Source organism: Pristiophorus japonicus, chromosome 5 (genome assembly GCF_044704955.1).
Source record: "Pristiophorus japonicus isolate sPriJap1 chromosome 5, sPriJap1.hap1, whole genome shotgun sequence".
NCBI classification, from domain to species: domain Eukaryota; kingdom Metazoa; phylum Chordata; class Chondrichthyes; family Pristiophoridae; genus Pristiophorus; species Pristiophorus japonicus.
This window is the reverse complement of record NC_091981.1, coordinates 118486856-118505354: the sequence shown is the minus strand read 5'-3', so window position 1 is coordinate 118505354 and position 18499 is coordinate 118486856.

Here is an 18499-nt window from a genome sequence, read left to right as displayed (position 1 = left end):
TACATCAGTCATTGAAGGTTGGCATGCAGGTACAGCAGGCGGTTAAGAAAGCAAATGGCATGTTGGCCTTCATAGCGAGGGGATTTGAGTACCGGGGCAGGAAGGTGTTGCTACAGTTGTACAGGGCCTTGGTGAGGCCACACCTGGAGTATTGTGTACAGTTTTGGTCTCCTAACCTGAGGAAGGACATTCTTGCTATTGAGGGAGTGCAGCGAAGGTTCACCAGACTGATTCCCGGGATGGCGGGACTGACCTATCAAGAAAGACTGGATCAACTGGGCTTGTATTCACTGGAGTTCAGAAGAATGAGAGGGGACCTCATAGAAACGTTTAAAATTCTGACGGGGTTAGACAGGTTAGATGCAGGAAGAATGTTCCCAATGTTGGGGAAGTCCAGAACCAGGGGACACAGTCTAAGGATAAGGGGTAAGCCATTTAGGACCGAGATGAGGAGGAATTTCTTCACCCAGAGAGTGGTGAACCTGTGGAATTCTCTACCGCAGAAAGTTGTTGAGGCCAATTCACTAAATATATTCAAAAAGGAGTTAGATGAAGTCCTTACTACTAGGGGAATCAAGGGGTATGGTGAGAAAGCAGGAATGGGGTACTGAAGTTGCATGTTCAGCCATGAACTCATTGAATGGCGGTGCAGGCTAGAAGGGCCAAATGGCCTACTCCTGCACCGATTTTCTATGTTTCTATGTTCCGTGGATGGCGGAGGCCCTGGAGGTTATAGCCAGGAACACTGGTGGCAGAGGCCTCCCAGTGGTCCCGGAGTGTGGCACTGCACCCCAAGATGCCATGCCCCCATTGCCAACATCTTGCTTCTGGATCGGAGAAGGTTCCCACCTCGGGACCCCCCGCTTCCATTTACTTGCAACCACTGGCTCTGCCTTCATGCCCCCAATGATGCAGCACGTGAGGAGCGCCTCGGCCAGTCGGCGTGGAGTCAGGAGGGGAAGGGGTAGAGGTGGCGAGAAGAAGGGCGGGGGGTAGGGAGGAAGGAAAGTGAGGTGCATGTCCGCAGGTGATGGCTGTGTTATATCTCCATCTCGGTGTATGAAATTTGTTGTAAGGTATGGGGTGAGCTGGGGGGGCACCCATTTGGTTTGCATTTGTGTTCTGTGTTGCTGGAAATGTTGACCATTTGATTGATGTCAATGTTATAAAATGTGTTGTGGGGTGGGGTGGGGTGGCGTGTTTTTACAGTTATACTTATGATTTCAGACAAATGGTCGGATTAAGTGTTTTTTATTTAACATAAACTTGTTGCACATTAGAAACATAGAAAACATAGAAAATAGGTGCAGGAGTAGGCCATTCGGCCCTTCTAGCCTGCACCGCCATTCAATGAGTTCATGGCTGAACATGCAACTTCAGTACCCCATTCCTGCTTTCTCACCATACCCCTTGATTCCCCTAGTAGTAAGGACTTCATCTAACTCCTTTTTGAATATATTTAGTGAATTGGCCTCAACAACTTTCTGTGGTAGAGAATTCCACAGGTTCACCACTCTCTGGGTGAAGAAATTCTTCCTCATCTCGGTCCTAAATGGCTTACCCCTTATCCTTAGACTGTGTCCCCTGGTTCTGGACTTCCCCAACATTGGGAACATTCTTCCTGCATCTAACCTGTCTAAACCCGTCAGAATTTTAAACGTTTCTATGAGGTCCCCTCTCATTCTTCTGAACTCCAGTGAATACAAGCCCAGTTAATCCAGTCTTTCTTGATAGGTCAGTCCCGCCATCCCGGGAATCAGTCTGGTGAACCTTCGCTGCACTCCCTCAATAGCAAGAATGTCCTTCCTCAGGTTAGGAGACCAAAACTGTACACAATACTCCAGGTGTGGCCTCACCAAGGCCCTGTACAACTGTAGCAACACCTCCCTGCCCCTGTACTCAAATCCCCTCGCTATGAAGGCCAACATGCCATTTGCTTTCTTAACCGCCTGCTGTACCTGCATGCCAGCCTTCAATAACTGATGTACCATGACACCCAGGTCTCGTTGCACCTCCCCTTTTCCTAATCTGTCACCATTCAGATAATAGTCTGTCTCTCTGTTTTTACCACCAAAGTGGATAACCTCACATTTATCCACATTATACTTCATCTGCCATGCATTTGCCCATTCACCTAACCTATCCAAGTCACTCTGCAACCTCATAGCATCCTCCTCACAGCTCACACTGCCACCCAACTTAGTGTCATCCACAAATTTGGAGATACTACATTTAATCCCCTCGTCTAAATCATTAATGTACAGTGTAAACAGCTGGGGCCCCAGCACAGAACCTTGCGGTACCCCACTAGTCACCGCCTGCCATTCTGAAAAGTCCCCATTTACTCCTATTCTTTGCTTCCTGTCTGACAACCAGTTCTCAATCCATGTCAGCACACTACCCCCAATCCCATGTGCTTTAACTTTGCACATTAATCTCTTGTGTGGGACCTTGTCGAAAGCCTTCTGAAAGTCCAAATATACCACATCAACTGGTTCTCCCTTGTCCATTCCACTGGAAACATCCTCAAAAAATTCCTGTGAAGCGGCTTGGGACGTTTCACTACATTAAAGGCGCTATATAAATACACGTTGTTGTTGTTGTTGTTTTATATGTGACTCCAGACCCATGGCAATGTGGTTGACTCTTAACTGACCTCTGAAATATCCGAGCGAGCCAGTTGTTCCAAACCGCTGCACAACACCTCACGGACTGCAGCAGTTTACGAAAGCAGCTCACCTCTCAAGGGTATTAAATGCTGGCCTTGCTTGCCAGCGATGCCCACATCCCATGAGTGAATAAAAGAAAACTAAGACTAATGAAGTTCTGCTCCAAGCTCTGATAAAGCTTTTACTTAGTACTCTGACTGAAGGACTATTTCAAGTTAAGCTTCGACAGCAAGATAAAAGGGCAGAGAGTTAAAATGTTATGTGGCAGGTTTAGGCCAATCGTAAGGTGTTTCTTCACACCAAAAAAAGTGAGCAATACTTGGAATGGACATCTGGTCCTGGAAGCAAATCGTCTGGAGTCATTTAAGAGTCAGCTGGAGGCTGTAAAGCAGGTGACTGTCGGTATCAGGGGCGAGTCACTGGGTAGCACCCTCGCCTCTGAGACAGAGAGGTTGTATGTTCGAGTCCCCAACCGATGTCAGCACAACAATCTAGGCTGACATTCCAGTGTAGTGCTGACGGAGTGCCGCACTGTCAGAGTTCCCGTCTTTCGGATGAGACGTTAAACCGAGTCCCCGTCTGCTCTCTCGGGTGGACGTCAAAGATCCCATGGCTCTATTTCAAAGATGAGCAGTTGCGTTCTGGGCATTATTTATCCCTCAACCGACATCACTAAAAACAGGTCATTGTCACGTCGCTGTGTGGGAGCTTGTTGGCTGCTGATCAAATCTCCACTCCTTGTCAGCCCAATTTTTCCACTAGACAACCGCCAGCAAAATGCCGACTGTTACTCTGTCCCTCAAACATCTTCTGGATACATTTGCTCTCCATAGCTATCTCTGAACTTGACATTGGTTTGTCAATGCTCCAGGCTGACTCACCCTGTCTACAAGTCAATTTCATTCCACCAGCTTTGGATTCTTACGTGTCTCTTTCCTATCTTCTGTTATGACCAGGACATATGTCTCCTAATCTGTACCATGGGCTTGTAACCTGAATTTCCTTTGTATCGATTTTGTATGCTCATGTTAACTGCCACTTTTATCAAGCCCATTAATTCGATCACTTTTTCTTCCCCTTCATAATCCTTGGTCCTTTGACATGGTTGACCATGCCATCCTCCTCCAATGGCTCTCGTCTGTCGTCGAGCTGGATGGAACTACACTCATCTGGTTCCATTCTTATCTAATCGTGGCCAGAAAATCACCTGCTATGGCTTCTCTTCCAGCATCGTTACCTCTGGTGTCCCCCAAGGATCTATCCTTGGCCCCTCCGATTTCTAATCTACATGCTGCCTCTTTGTCTCAGCTAGCTGCACCAATACACACTGGTGATTCATTAACATGAAAGGGTATAATTAAACTTAACTTGAATCAACTTAAACTTTAACTGGCACCAAGGTGATGCCCACCATTGATGCTTGAGCTGCACACACAGCAGTGTGTCAGCTTTGTCAATTACAGCAACGTTCTTTCAGGCAAAGCGCTCATTTATGAGCTGCTGACGTAAGAGTCTTGCAGCTATGTAGCCACCACGGGCCCTTTCCTGCGGTCTGGAGGGAGGTGTGGGCATGGTTGCATAGTCAACCTGATTGTCTGGCCCGAGGTCCTCGTCCTCCTCTTCCTCTCTCTCCTGAGGTGGACCATCAGTCCCTTCTGGCAATTCTTGCCCCCTCCTGATAGCCAAGTTGTGCAGCATGGAGCACACGACCACGAATTAAGCTACCTGATGAGGGTTGTATTATAGCTCCCCTCCTGAGTGCTCCAGGCATCTAAAGCACTGCTTAAGCACACCAATGGTTTTCTGGACCACATTGCGTGTGGCTCTGTGGCTCTCGTTATATTGCTTCTCGGCCTTGGTGAGGCTGTCACGCAGGGGGGTCATCAGCCAGGTGGCGAGGCCATATCATTTGTCAGTCCACACTGATTCGCGGGATGGCAGGACTGACATATGAGGAGAGACTGGATCGACTGTGCCTGTATTCACTGGAGTTTAGAAGAATGAGAGGGGACCTCATAGAAACATATAAAATTCTGACGGGACTGGACTGGTTAGATGCAGGAAGAATGTTCCCGATGTTGGGGAAGTCCAGAACCAGGGGACACAGTCTAAGGATAAGGGGTAAGCCATTTAGGACTGAGATGAGGAGAAACTTCTTCACTCAGAGAGTTGTTAACCTGTGGAATTCCCTACCGCAGAGAGTTGTTGATGCCAGTTCATTGGATATATTCAAGAGGGTGTTAGAGATGGCCCTTATGGCTAAAGTGATCAAGGGGTATGGAGAGAAAGCAGGAAAGGGGTACTGAGGGAATGATCAGCCATGATCTTATTGAATGGTGATGCAGGCTCCAAGGGCCGAATGGCCTACTCCTGCACCTATTTTATATGTTTCTATGTCTCTATGTCACCAAGTTTCCAACATTGACCTTGTGGCTGACTGGTAAACATGTCAGATACAGCGCTCTCACACAGGATGTGAGCCTCATCGATGCTGCCCAGAAATTTGGCATTCACTGCCATAATTAGCTGGTTGTGGTCGACAACGAGTTGGACCTTCAGGGAATGAAATCATTTTTGGTTGCGAAAAACCTCTGCGTCCTGAAAAGGTGCCCGCATGGCAATGTGCGTACAGTCTATTGCTCCCTGCACCTTGGGGAAGTTAGCAAAGCGGTAACATGCTCCAGCCCTGTCAGTCTGAGCCTCCATAGTCATAGGGAAGCTGATAAAGTCCATACTATGCACATACAAAACTTCAGTGACCTGTCTAATGCAGCATTGTGTGGCATGCTGAGTTTTAGTGCATATGTCACCAGCGGAGGCCTGAAAGGACCCCGACGCACAAAACAACAGTGCCGCGGTCACCTTGACCCCACCGAACAGTGTGGCCCTGATGGTGCTGGCAGGCTGCAGATCTTCCTTGATCAGCTGGCATATCTCACTGATAACCACTTCATGGAAGCGCAGTCTCCGAAGGCAGGTGTTCTCAGATAAGTCGAGGTAAGACCGCTTCTCCCTGTAAGTGCCGGGGGGTATATGGTCTGGTCCTCCTCATCAGTTTGGCATGTCTTAGATTGGGCACATAATGCTGTGGATTAGAACCTTGTGCCATTTGTACGATGAAGCATCTGTGTTGTCATCAAGGCAGGCTGAGAAATGGCTGGCCCCATTCCAATAACTATAAGTATAATGCCAATTGTTCACGAGCAATAAATGACCCCAATAAGACACCTAAAGTAAAATCCACAGTATGATAAGATGTCTGTTCAGATGGTCACATCACCTTTAAAGAAATCCAGAATACATCCTGATACGTCCTTACTATACAGTATAAATGCACATGAGGCCCATGCTTGAGAGAAGGTCAGTCTGTGACCTGTCCTTTATTCCTTAGCACTCAAGTGATGAAGGTGCAGGTTAGGAGTGTCTCCCACCTAGTGGTCAGTGTTCTCACGGTGTACAACTTAGATCAGTTTATACATGGGTTACAATGCTGGTTGAATACATGACATCACCTCCCCCCCAAAGTCTTATTGGGATCACAGGTTGAATCTCTCTGGTGGTTTATGCTCCCTTGTAGAGCACCTGAGTTGGGGCTCCGGTTGTTGGGCGCTGGCCTGAGTGTCTGCTGTTTGCGGTGCCTCAGGCCTGTCCGGACTGCCCACAGTGACTGGGCTCTCCTCCCTTTGGTTCCGGTGTTCGGTCACCTGTGGTGGAGTGAACTCTATATCGTGTTCTTCCTCTGCTTCTTCTATGGGGTTGCTGAACCTCCTTTTTGTTTGATCCACATGTTTGCGGCAGATTTGTCCATTGGTAAGTTTAACTACCAGAATCCTATTTCCCTCTTTGGCAACCACAGTGCCTGCGAGCCATTTGGGCCCTGCAGTGTAGTTGAGGACAAAAACAGGATCATTTACATCAATACATCACGCCCTCGCATTCCTGTCATGGTAGTCATATTGTGACTGGCGCCTGCTCTCGACAATTTCTTTCATGGTGGGGTGTATAAGGGATAACCGGGTTTAGAGCATCCTTTTCATTAGTAGCTCTGCGGGTGGAACCCCTGTGAGCGAGTGTGGTCGGAATCTACAGGCCAACAGGAGGCGTGATAAGCGGGTTTATAGGGAACCCCCTTGGATTCTGAGCATCCCCTGTTTGATTATCTGCACTGCTCGTTCTGCCTGGCCGTTTGAGGCTGGCTTGAACAGTGCCATTCTAACATGGTTAATTCCATTGCCTGCCATGAAGTCCTGGAATTCAGTGCTTGTGAAGCACGGGCCATTGTCGCTGACCAAGATGTCCGGTAGACCGTGGGTGGCGAACATTGCCCATAGACTTTCTACCGTGGCAGAGGATGTGCTTGAATTTAAAATGTCACACTCGATCCATTTGGAGTAGGCGTCTACGACAACCATAAACATTTTCCCCATGAAAGGACCTGCATAGTCCACATGGATGCGTGACCAAGGCTTGGCGGGCCATGGCCAGGGGCTAAGGGGGGCTTCCCTGGGCGCATTGCCCAGCTGGGCACACGTGTTGCACCTGCGAACACAAAGTTCCAGATCTGCGTCTGTCCCTGGCCACCAAACGTGTGACCTGGCAATTGCCTTCATCGTGACAATGCCCAGGTGCTCATTGTGGAGTTCTCTGATCAACACCTCTCTGCCCATCTGGGGCATGACTACGCGGTTTCCCCACAGTAGGCAATCGGCCTGAATCGAGAGTTCATTCTTGCGCCTGTGAAATGGTTTAAATTTCTCAGGGTATGCCCTGTACGTGGCTGCCCAGTCCCCATTCAGGACACATTTCTTGACTAGAGACAATAGCGGGTCTCTATTTGTCCAGACTTTAATCTGACGGGCTGTCACGGGTGAGCCTTCGCTTCCGAAAACTTCCACAGCCATGACCATCTCAGCAGCATGCTCGGTAGCCCCCTCAGTGGTGGCTAGTGGTAGCCTGCTGAGTGCATCGGCGCAGTTTTCGGTGCCCGGTCTGTGCCGAATTCTGTAGTCATAGGCGGCTAACGTGAGTGCCCACCTCTGTATGCAGGCCGATGCGTTTGCATTTATGGCCTTGTTGTCGGCCAAAAGGGACGTTAGGGGTTTGTGATCTGTCTCCAGCTCAAATTTCCTGCCAAACAGGTACTGGTGCATTTTCTTACCGCAAATACACATACGAGCGCCTCCTTTTCTACCATCCCGTAGCCCCTTTCTGCCTGGGACAGACTTCTGGAGGCATAAGCTACTGGCTGTAACTGACCCTTGGCATTGACATGCTGCAACACACACCCGACACCATAGGACGACGCATCGCACGTTAACACAAGTTTCTTACATGGGTCATATAGCGTTAACAGATTGTTGGAACATAACAAATTGTGTGCTCTATTAAAAGCCCTTTCCTGGCTGTCCCCTCAGACCCATTCGCGACCTTTGCGTAGGAGCACATGTAGCGGCTCTAGCAGCATGCTCAATTTGGGAAGAAAGTTACCAAAATAGTTCAGGAGCCCCAGGAACGAACGCAGCTCCATCGTGTTACGGGGTCTGGGTGCTCTCTGGATTGCTTCCGTCTTGGACGCAGTAGGGCTGATCCCATCTGCTGCTACCCTCATCCCCAGGAATTCTACCTCTGGAGCTAGGAAGACGCGTTTCGCCTTTTTTCAGTCGCAGACCTACCCGGTCCAGTCTGCGTAGCACCTCCTCCAGGTTGTGGAGTTGTTCTTCAGTATCGTAACCTGTAATGAGGATGTCGTCCTGAAAAACCACCGTCCCTGGAATCGACTTGAGGAGGCTTTCCATATTTCGTTGGAAGATCGCGGCGGCCGAGCGAATCCCGAATGGACATCTGTTGTACTCAAACAACCCCTTGTGTGCCGTGATGGTGGTCAGCTTCTTCGACTCACTTGCCAGCTCCTGGGTCATGTAAGCTGAGGTCAGGTCCAATTTTGAAAAAAGTTTGCCACCGGATAGCGTCGCAAAGAGGTCCTCCGCTCTTGGTAGCGGGTACTGGTCTTGGAGTGATACATGATTGATGGTGGCCTTGTAAGCGCCACATATCCTGACCGACCCATCCGCCTTGAGCACCGGCACAATCGGGCTCGCCCAGTCACTGAATTCAACTGGCGAGATGATGCCTTCCCTCAGCAGGCGGTCCAATTTGCCTTCTATTTTTTCCCGCATCACGTACGGCACCGCTCTGGCCTTGTGGTGTACTGGCCTGGCGTCCGGGTTTATGTGAATCACTACCTTGGCCCCCATGAAAGTGTCAATGCCGGGTTGAAATAATGAGTCAAATTTGTCCAGGATCTGTGAGCATGATACTCGCTCCACGGAGGAAATTGCATTGACATCGCTCCATTTCCAGTTCATGACAGCAAGCCAACTCCTCCCCAGTAGTGTGGGATCGTCCCCTGGGACAATCCAGAGTGGCAGTCTGTTCTCCGAATCTTTGTGGGTCACGACTACCGTGGCGCTGCCTAGCACCAGAATGATCTGCTTTGTGTAAGTCTGTAGCTATGCGTCAATCGGCGATAATTTTGGCCTCCTGGCCTTGGATGCCCACAACTTTTCGAACTGTTTGATACCCATCAGGGACTGGCTGGCACCTGTGTCTAACTCCATTGATACTGGGATGCCATTGAGGAGCACTTTCATCATTATCGGTGGCGTCCTGGTGTATGAACTGTATACGTGCTCCACATGAACTCGCTGAACTTCAGCTTCCAGCGATTTCCCCCAGTGTCCATTTCTGCAATTTCTGCAGGTATTTTGCTCATCTCTGCAAACTCCGGCTGAGTGTGTGCCTCCACGCCTCCAGCATGAGTTGCGGTTTGAAACAAAAGGTCCCTTGCCAGTCGATCGTCCCTGACTGCCCCTGTGACTGTCCTTGAGTGCACCATTAACAGGTGTTGATGGCCCCATTACTGGCCGCATTGTCCCTTGCAATGGCCTGAATCGCTGTTCAGCTTGCTATTGTCTCTGTCGATCTCCCCCTCTGGGTTCGACTACATGTTGGGGCATGCCTGACTGCCCTTGTCTGCCTGGAGAACTGTGTGCTGCTTTAACAATGTTGAATCTCTGTCCCAACCATTCCTTAACACAGTACCTCTCGTCTGTTCTGCTAGTGGCCATGCACGCATGGTTTAAATCCCAGTTTCTTGTCGCCATTGATACGTCCTTACTATAGAGTATAAATGCACATGAGGCCCATGCTTGAGAGAAGGTCAGTCTGTGACCTGTCCTTTATTCCTTAGCACTCAAGTGATGAAGGTGGGTGGAGCTTCCCCTTTTATACCTGAAGATCCAGGTTAGGAGTGTCTCCCACCTAGTGGTCAGTGTTCTCACGGTGTACAACTTAGGTCAGTTTATACATGGGTTACAATGCTGGTTGAATACATGATACATCCAAACTCCCCCGAAGTTGAAGCAGCCTTTTCAATGAAGCGACCTGCAATTTACAAAATGGCGTCCACACCGCTGTGATTAGTTCAAGTCAGTTAAACTTTTTCACAGCCTTTTTTTCGGCGAGCGAGATTGTAGGCGATATGTGTGCAAGGTGCTGAATGTCATGCTGGGCGATATTCTGGGCGTTGGTTTCGACAAATGTGATGTTTATGACAAAAAAAAGTGGGCGGTCGGTATTATTGAATCTCGGCGTAAATTACGTGCCGAACGTAATGCTGGTCGATATTATTGGCGTTGAGTTCGCACATTCTGATGTTTCCGCCCCAAAAAAGTGGGCGGGCGGTATTATTTTTTATCGCCGTTACGTACATGCCAAAAGTAATGCTCGGTGATAAGTGACATCAGATGGGTATCAGTTTCCATTTTGTGGCTAAACGGGTGATATATGGGCATTACGCCCCATTTCAGCGTCAAAATGGACGTTAAGTGGATGGTATGCATGCAAAAATAATGGAAAATCTAGCCCATAGACAGGCTAAGTGAATGCGCAAGAACATGGCAAATGGAATATAATGTCGGGAAATGTGAAGTCATCCACCTTGGTAGGAAAAATAGAAAAACAGAGTTTTTTTAATGGTGAGAAATTGGGAAATGTTGGTGTTCAGAGGAACATGGGTGTCCTTGTACACAAATCGCTGAAAGTTAATACAAAAGCAAAATACTGCGGGTGCTGGAATCTGGAATAAAAACAGATAATGCTGGAAATCTCAGCAGGTCAGGCAGCATCTGTGGAGAGGAAGCAGAGTAAAGGCCAACATAACACTTGTTTTCCTAATTGCTTGCTGTACCTGTATATTAACAAGCACTCTGTGGAGAGGAAGCAGAGTTAATGTTTTGAGTCATTGACCCTTCGTCAGAACTGGTGAGAGTTCGAAAAGAACGGATTCTTAACAAGTGCTCGTTAAGAATCTGTTCTTTACGAACACTCTCAAGTTCTGATGAAGTGTCATCGACCCGAAACGTTAACTCGACTGAAAGTTAATATGCAGGTACAGCAAGCAATTAGGAAAGCAAATGTTATATTGGCCTTTAGTCCAAGAGGATTTGAGTATAAGAGTAGACATCTTACTGCAATTATATAGGGCCCTGATGAGACCACACCTGGAGTACCTTAGGAAGGATATACTTGCCATTGAGGGAGGGATTGAGGAGAGATTGAGTAGACTAGTCGTATAGGGCCCGAGTTTCAGGCCGCACCTAGAACGGCGCAGCCCCAACCTGGACGCCCGTTTTTCGCGCCACAAAGTGCGCCTAAAAAAAACTTCCAGATTCTCCGGCTCCCTGCAGGTCCTCTGGCTCTCGGCGCGGCATGGGCTGTAGGGGGCGGAGCCAGGTCCCTGTGCTGAAAATAGTGCCGGGACCTCTGCACATGCGCGCTACAATGGGCGCGCATGTGCAGTAGCTCCAGGCACTCAAAACTGTGTGGGAGGGGCCCGAAGCACGCAGCCCCTAGCCCTGGCCGAATGGCCTCACTAGGGCTGCGTGCATAAGGCTGCCTCCCATGCCCAGCTCCTGCTTCCTCCGGACCGGACCCGACCCGACTTGACTCCCGCTCCCATCTCCCCCACCGGACCGCCCCCCCCCCCCGACCCGACCTCCGCTTCCCCTGCTCCCGACCTTCCCCCCACCCCCCCACATCCGCTCCCGACCGATCTCCGCCCCACGACCTCCGCTCCCGACCGATCTCCACCCCCCCCCCCCCGACCGACCGACTCCCCCTCCCCTCCGCCCCGACCCGCGCTCCCCCCGATCCGCGCTCCCGACCCCCCCGGACCCCGGACCCGACGCCACCTACCTGTCAATCCGGTAAGTCTAAGCTCGAAGTCTTGGGCCCGGCCGGGCCCGGCCCATTCAGCCTCCCTCTCCTTTCTTTCTCTCTCTCTCTCTCTTCTCCCCTTCTCTCCCCCTTCCCCTCCCTCCCTTCTCTTCCCCCCTCCCCTCCCTCCCTCCATTCTCTCACCCCCTCCCCTCCCTCCCTCCTCTCACCCTCCTCCTCCTTCCCTTCTCACGCCCCTCCCCTCCCTCCCTTCTCACCCCCCTCCCCCCCACCCCCTCTTCCTCACTACACCCCCTCTCCCCCACTCCACCACCCTCCTACCCCTCCCCTCCACTCCTCCACCCCCCCCTCCCCATCCTCCTCCTCCCCTCCACCCCTCGCTGTCAGAAACACAGACACTGACAGACAGAGAGTGAGAGAGACACACACAGACAGACAGAGAAATAGAGACACTGACAGAGACACACGGTGGGCCATCCCAGCATGCTGTTGGAGGACTCCCGGTGCTGCAGTCAGTAAGTAGAAAATGTTTTATTTATTGATTTTTAAAAATTTTTATTTTTTATTAACTGATTTATTGGTTGATTTATTGATGTATTTATCATTTATTATTGATGATGACTCTTGTTGTAAAATTGAAGTGTTTAATGTTTGTAAACTTCCCTTTAATCCGCTCCCTACGCCTGATTTGTAACCTACGCCTGATTTTCTAAAGTGTAGACAAGGATTTTTCGAGCGTACAAAAATCTTCACTTACTCCATTCTAAGTTAGTTTGGAGTAAGTTTTCACTGCCGAAACTTTGAAAACAGGCGTAAGTGGCCGGACACGCCCCCTTTTGAAAAAAAAATTCTGTTCCAAAGTGAAACTGTATTAACTGACTAGAACTGGAACAAACTAAATGCCGAGAATTTGAATTTCTAAGATACTCCGTTCTACACCAGTTGCTCCAAAAAATCAGGAGCAACTGAGGCCGAAACTTGGGCCCAATGTCTCTAGAGTTTAGAAGAAAGAGAGGTGATCTCATTGAAACATACAAAATTCTTACAGGGTTTCTTGACAGGATAGATGCAGGGAGGATGTTTCCTCTGACTGGGGATTCTCAAACCAGGGATCACAGTCTCAGAATAAGGGGTCAGCCATTTAGGATTGAGATGAGGAGAAATTTCTTCACTCAGAGAGTTGTGAATTTTTGGAATTCTTTACCCCAGAGGGCTGTGGAGGCTCAATTGTTGATTATGTTCAAGGCAGAGATCGATAGATTTTTGGATATTAAGTGAATCAAGGGATATGGGGACAGTGCAGGAAAGTGGAGTTGAAGTAGAAGATCACCCATGATCTTATTGAATGGCATAGCAGGCTCAAGGCACCGAATGGCCTACTCTTGCTCTTATTTCTTATGTTCTTAAGTAAGAGGCACTGCAGCAACTTGCTAAGGCTTTTTCAACAGCACCTTCCAAAACCGCAACCTCTACCACGTAGAATAACAAGGGCAGAAGGCCAAGTTTCCCTCCAATTCACACAGCATCCTGACTTGGAAATATATCGCTGTTCTTTCATTGTCGATGGTCAAAATCCTGGAAGTCCCTCCCTAACAGTACTGTGGGAGAACCTTCATCTCATGGACTGCAGCGGTTGAAGAAGGCTACTCAAGGGAAATTAAGGATGAACAAAAAGTGCTGGCCTTTCCAGCGACACCCATACCCCAGAAATGAATTAAAAAAATGGAGGAGTGGCATTGGTGACAAAGGAAGGCTATTAAACAGGTGGAAACACCTCATGGATAAGTTGATTTTGGATGCCCCTTGCAGCTGTCATTGAGGGTCCTCCTGATGATCCACTCTATCCTCATGTGCCTCCAAATCAGCTGAGCCTACCACCTATGCTGCGCGGCTGTCCGCTGCTTCTGCACAGCCGGCGCACCAGCTTTTGAATAGAAAAAATCCCGCATGCGTGGGAATTTGAATGGGCAGCACAGTCCGTTACAGGGCTGTGCACTCCAAAAAAAAATTCAAGGGCACATTGGTTACCATCTCAGGAATCTTCATGTCCAGGCCTTTATGGATGGCAAAATTGTATACCAAGCAATAACTGAGTGGGATACATGTTCGGGAACATATTGCAGAGCCCCTCCTGATCTAGCAAGGCAGCAAAAATACCCTTTTAATATTCCTGCGTTCTCTCAAACTCTAGTGGAGGCATGTGCTTCATTTTAGTACTCCTCAGCTGCTATTCCTCCAACTCTTGTAGGGGGTCAGTAGCCATGGTAGCAAGGTCTTGTCTCCCACAAAGCATCTGTTCAATTGATGGTCTTCCATGAAGAGCTCAAAGAGGGCTAATTCCTGAAGACAAAGGCAAAAAGTCAACTTCTGGCAAATCTAGAATTGACATGAAGGATTCTTTGCGTCTGGTACCACAGTTTGAACATTTAGTGGGTGGTACTCCTTTCTATTAAGGAAGGCGAGGGGCTAATTTAGGAGCTTGCAATGCTAAGTGCCTGTCATTGCATCCAGCAAGTTGGGAAACGCAACAACAACAAAAAAATGGACGACTCTATCACATCGCTGCCTTGCAGTCATGCTAATGTGGATGAATTCCCCAGCTCTCCTAAAAGGTGTGTCAGTTGATAAGTGCATGCATGGATGGCACCATGTGTTATGTTACAGATGTGTGGCTGGTTGAAATGAGCTTGTGTGCAGTGATAGCTCCAAATAGATAATCTTGGCTGGAGGTCCTCATGCAGAAGCTGGCACAGATCTCCTGTAGCCTCTTTGGTGATGTGCATTTGTCTCATGCAGAGCTACTTACTCAAAATCTGTGTAGCTTTTAACCTTTTAACCTATAACTGTAACTCAGATGCTCTTAGTTTGTGTAGGTGGCAAATTTTCTCGGTGGTCTCACAGACCCTTAGGCTGTCAGAAGCAAAGTCCATTCTGTCCAGATGTCCAGAGTCCAAAAAACTCTGCTCCAAAAGTTCTCTTGTAAGTCTAGCAGGTACTTTATAAAGATTCTTCAAGCTACAGGCTCCAAAGTAAAACACTTCCACCTCTATCAACTGACATTGACAGCAAGTTTGCCTTTTTAATCTTGTTAATTTCTCTTGGTGCATAGGGATATTCATTGTGGGATTTGGGCACTCCTATGCTATTCCAACTCAGTTCCATATATTGTAATTTGCTCCCACTAGCATTGATAGCTCACACTTCAGAAGGCCCAGACCAGCCCAGAAACGGCAGCGCAGCCATCATGGGATAGAAACATGGCACACTATAGGATATGCACCAATTTGCAGACCACAGGTGGTACAAACATCATTCTATAGCCAAAGAAACACGGAAAAAGTCAAAAAATCTCTGGGCCTATGCCATTTTTGTTTGTTTTTGGTTTGTTGACAACCTGTATTTGACGTGAGTGCAGCTGCGTTCATTGATGTGCGTGAAATCTAGGTGACAGCTAAGAACCCATAGCTCAAGGTTGAAATGAGTAGGAAAGAAGTCAGAATAACTCAGGAAGTAACGGTTAAACTGTAGAAGGAACGGGACAACTTGGTGGTGGGGGTGTGCGGCGTGGGATAACAAGTTCCAATGTTTTGAGATCCTGGCAAAGAATTGACTGTAATAGAAGATGGTGTGCTGAGTTCTGGAGATTATTTGAACAGATCAAGCAATATCCAATCCACTAGCAAATTGAAGTATTAGAGCCCAGAAATCTCAGGATTTCGTGGGGCAGAATATGGGCACTGTGACAGCAGAAGTTAAGGTGGGATCCATCTTCATTGGGCTCTCATCTCTCAGTTGCTGCAGTTGTGGTTGTAATGATTATCATCATCTGTAGCCGAAGTGAAGGTCTCAGAAGCCCCATGCTGCAATTGGCACTCCTGTTGAAACGTCCTTTAATTACAGAGCAGATTTGTTTCATTTACAATATTTATTTAACTTTTCAGCAGAGGGCTGAAGTAACCTGCAGGACCCAAAATGAAAAGCTTTTTATTAGTAAGCTGAGCTAATGCACTCTACATTTACAGCAGTGTATTAAAACCATTGGTGATCCCTAGGTACACATGTCAGCTCTCATACTTGTAGACTTTGTCTCATGCTTTCACATACTCTTCTCTACTGTCACTCCATTTCCTCCCACTCTCTCACTGGTTGTCTTCAATCCTTATCTCACATGTCTAACTATTCTTTTGTTGAAAGTTTTATACGATGACCTTATTATGCATTTAATGTGTTGGTTTCACTCTTTTCCAACAAATGCTATAAATACTCATTTTATTCATATTATTTTATTGCCTTAATGTGTTTGCACCACAGCCTTAGCTCAGTAGCTGCAGAGGCCCACCTTATGAGGTAGGTTTGCAAGAGGCCTTCAGAGGTGCAGTGTCCCCAGTGGTCCCCATTATCTGCCATTGTTTCTGAATTGTTAGCTCACCAGTACAGGCCCTCAATGTGGTTTTCAGATTTCTAGTCTATACCAATACTTCCTTGACACTTAGGAAGATCCACAGCCAAATAGTAAATGTGGCCTTTGAATAAGCAGGGACGATGTTTGGGACGTGCACAATGGTTTCAGTTCTGCCACCGGCACTCTGGAATTTACTGCAATCATGTGGATTCAGAGCACCAGCAGTGTACACGCTTTTCAGTTCTGCAATATAAATGGGGGCATCTGATATGTTTTCTGTTTAGCAAAGCTCTGTAACATTGTAGATTTTCCATAATCGTTATCTTTGATTTCTTTAGAATTACATAAATGGCTTTCCTTCCAGTGTTTGTTTAACTAGGATGGCCTTGTAAAGTGGCTTTGATTGCATGATTCACAATGTTTTGATGGTGCTCAGAAGAATTTGTTTCTGAATTAAGAAGACTGCCTTTGCCAAACTCTCCCCTGTGCTCTGTAGTTGCAAGATGTCAGAACAAAGCATTTGAATGTGTGCGCGTATGGACCTGTATAAGGTAAGATCAGGCATAACTGTGATACTATTTCACAGTAGTTGAATAGCCTGTCATTAATCATTGCTTGGACTTATACACAAAGAATAGCTACTTAGATAGATACTGAAGTGCTGATGGTGCCCATGATATCACATGAGTCAATGGGGCCAATTTTAATGTCGGGTATATCTCATCTGTAAAATTTGGTGGAAATGAGATCTGCCTGACATTTACTTTATTTTGGCCATACAGGCATTGGAAATTCTCCTTAAAATGGAATTGACAGTGTTTATCATACTGCACCCTCCAGTGCAGTACTGATGGCGTGCTGCAATGTCGGAGTGACATCTTTCAGATCAGGCGTTAAACCGAGACTCCATCAACAATCTCAGGTGGATGTAAAAGATCTCATGGTACTATTGGAAGAAGAGCATGGTGGTTCTCATGGCTCAACCAAAATTATCAAAACACATTGTCTGGTCATTATCTCATTGTTGCTTGTGGGACCTTGGTGTGCGCAAATTGGCTGCCACATTTACCTACAACAGTGATTACACCTCTTAATTAAGTACTTAATTGGTTGTAAAGCGCTTTGGGACATCATGAAGTCGGGAAAGGCACCATATTCCTTCTTTATTGCATGAATGGTGTCTTCCAGACCCCTGCATATGCTTTAGAAAACCCAACAATACTGTTGATTCTAATTGAAAGGTTAACAGCTCACAAACACTAAAATGTATCTTACATAAATGTACTTTTCATAGGACTAGACGCAAAGATTCTGTAAAATCCTTAACTTCTGGGAAAGGTCAGGGAATGCTGTAATAATATCAACCAACTAGTTTTTCTGTTCTACATATGCCATTTGGAGCAATTCCAAGAATCAGTGTTTGAAAATCAAGAGCTTCTAAGTGAGACATGATCACAACACGGGTGTGGATTGCAGGTGATGACACCTTCAGCGCCATTTCATTGATACGAATGCAGATGCATGGGCCAGCCTCTGTTGGCTGTCCTCCATGAACAAGCCCAAGTTCTAGGAACGAGTGGAATCATAGGCAACAAAAATGTAGTTAGCATTGGGCTAAGTGAACCAGTTTCACTAATGTAAATGTGGGAGTGGATCCTTGTATTTGTTCTCTGTGGATCTTAGAATGAAGTTCTACAACCCCACTGGGAGATCTGCATGCAGGTCTCTCTTCTAAAACAAAATGCAATTGACAGTGTATGTCAGGAATTTACAAGCTAGGTGTCATGAATTGTACTGTAGGATTGGTAGAATAAATTTGTCATTAACATGCCTTATGCAATTCAGAAAATTACCAATGAGTGGCACTGTTGGTTCATAATGTTGGACTGTTACAATTTCTTACATTTTATGATTCGCATATAAAAATGTAACATAAAGACTTTATATTTGCTATAAGATATACTGGAACTGAAGTACAGTTATGTTACTAGACTGGACTAATAGTCTAGAGACATCAGTTCAAATACCAGCATACATGCCAGATTGTGAATTTGAAATAGTTAATTAAATAAATCTGGAATAAAAAGCTTGTATCAGTAATGAAGTTATCAGATTGTCGTAAAACCAAACTGGCTCATTAACGTCCTTTAGGGAAGGAAACCTCTTGTCTGGCCTCATAGAAATATAGAAA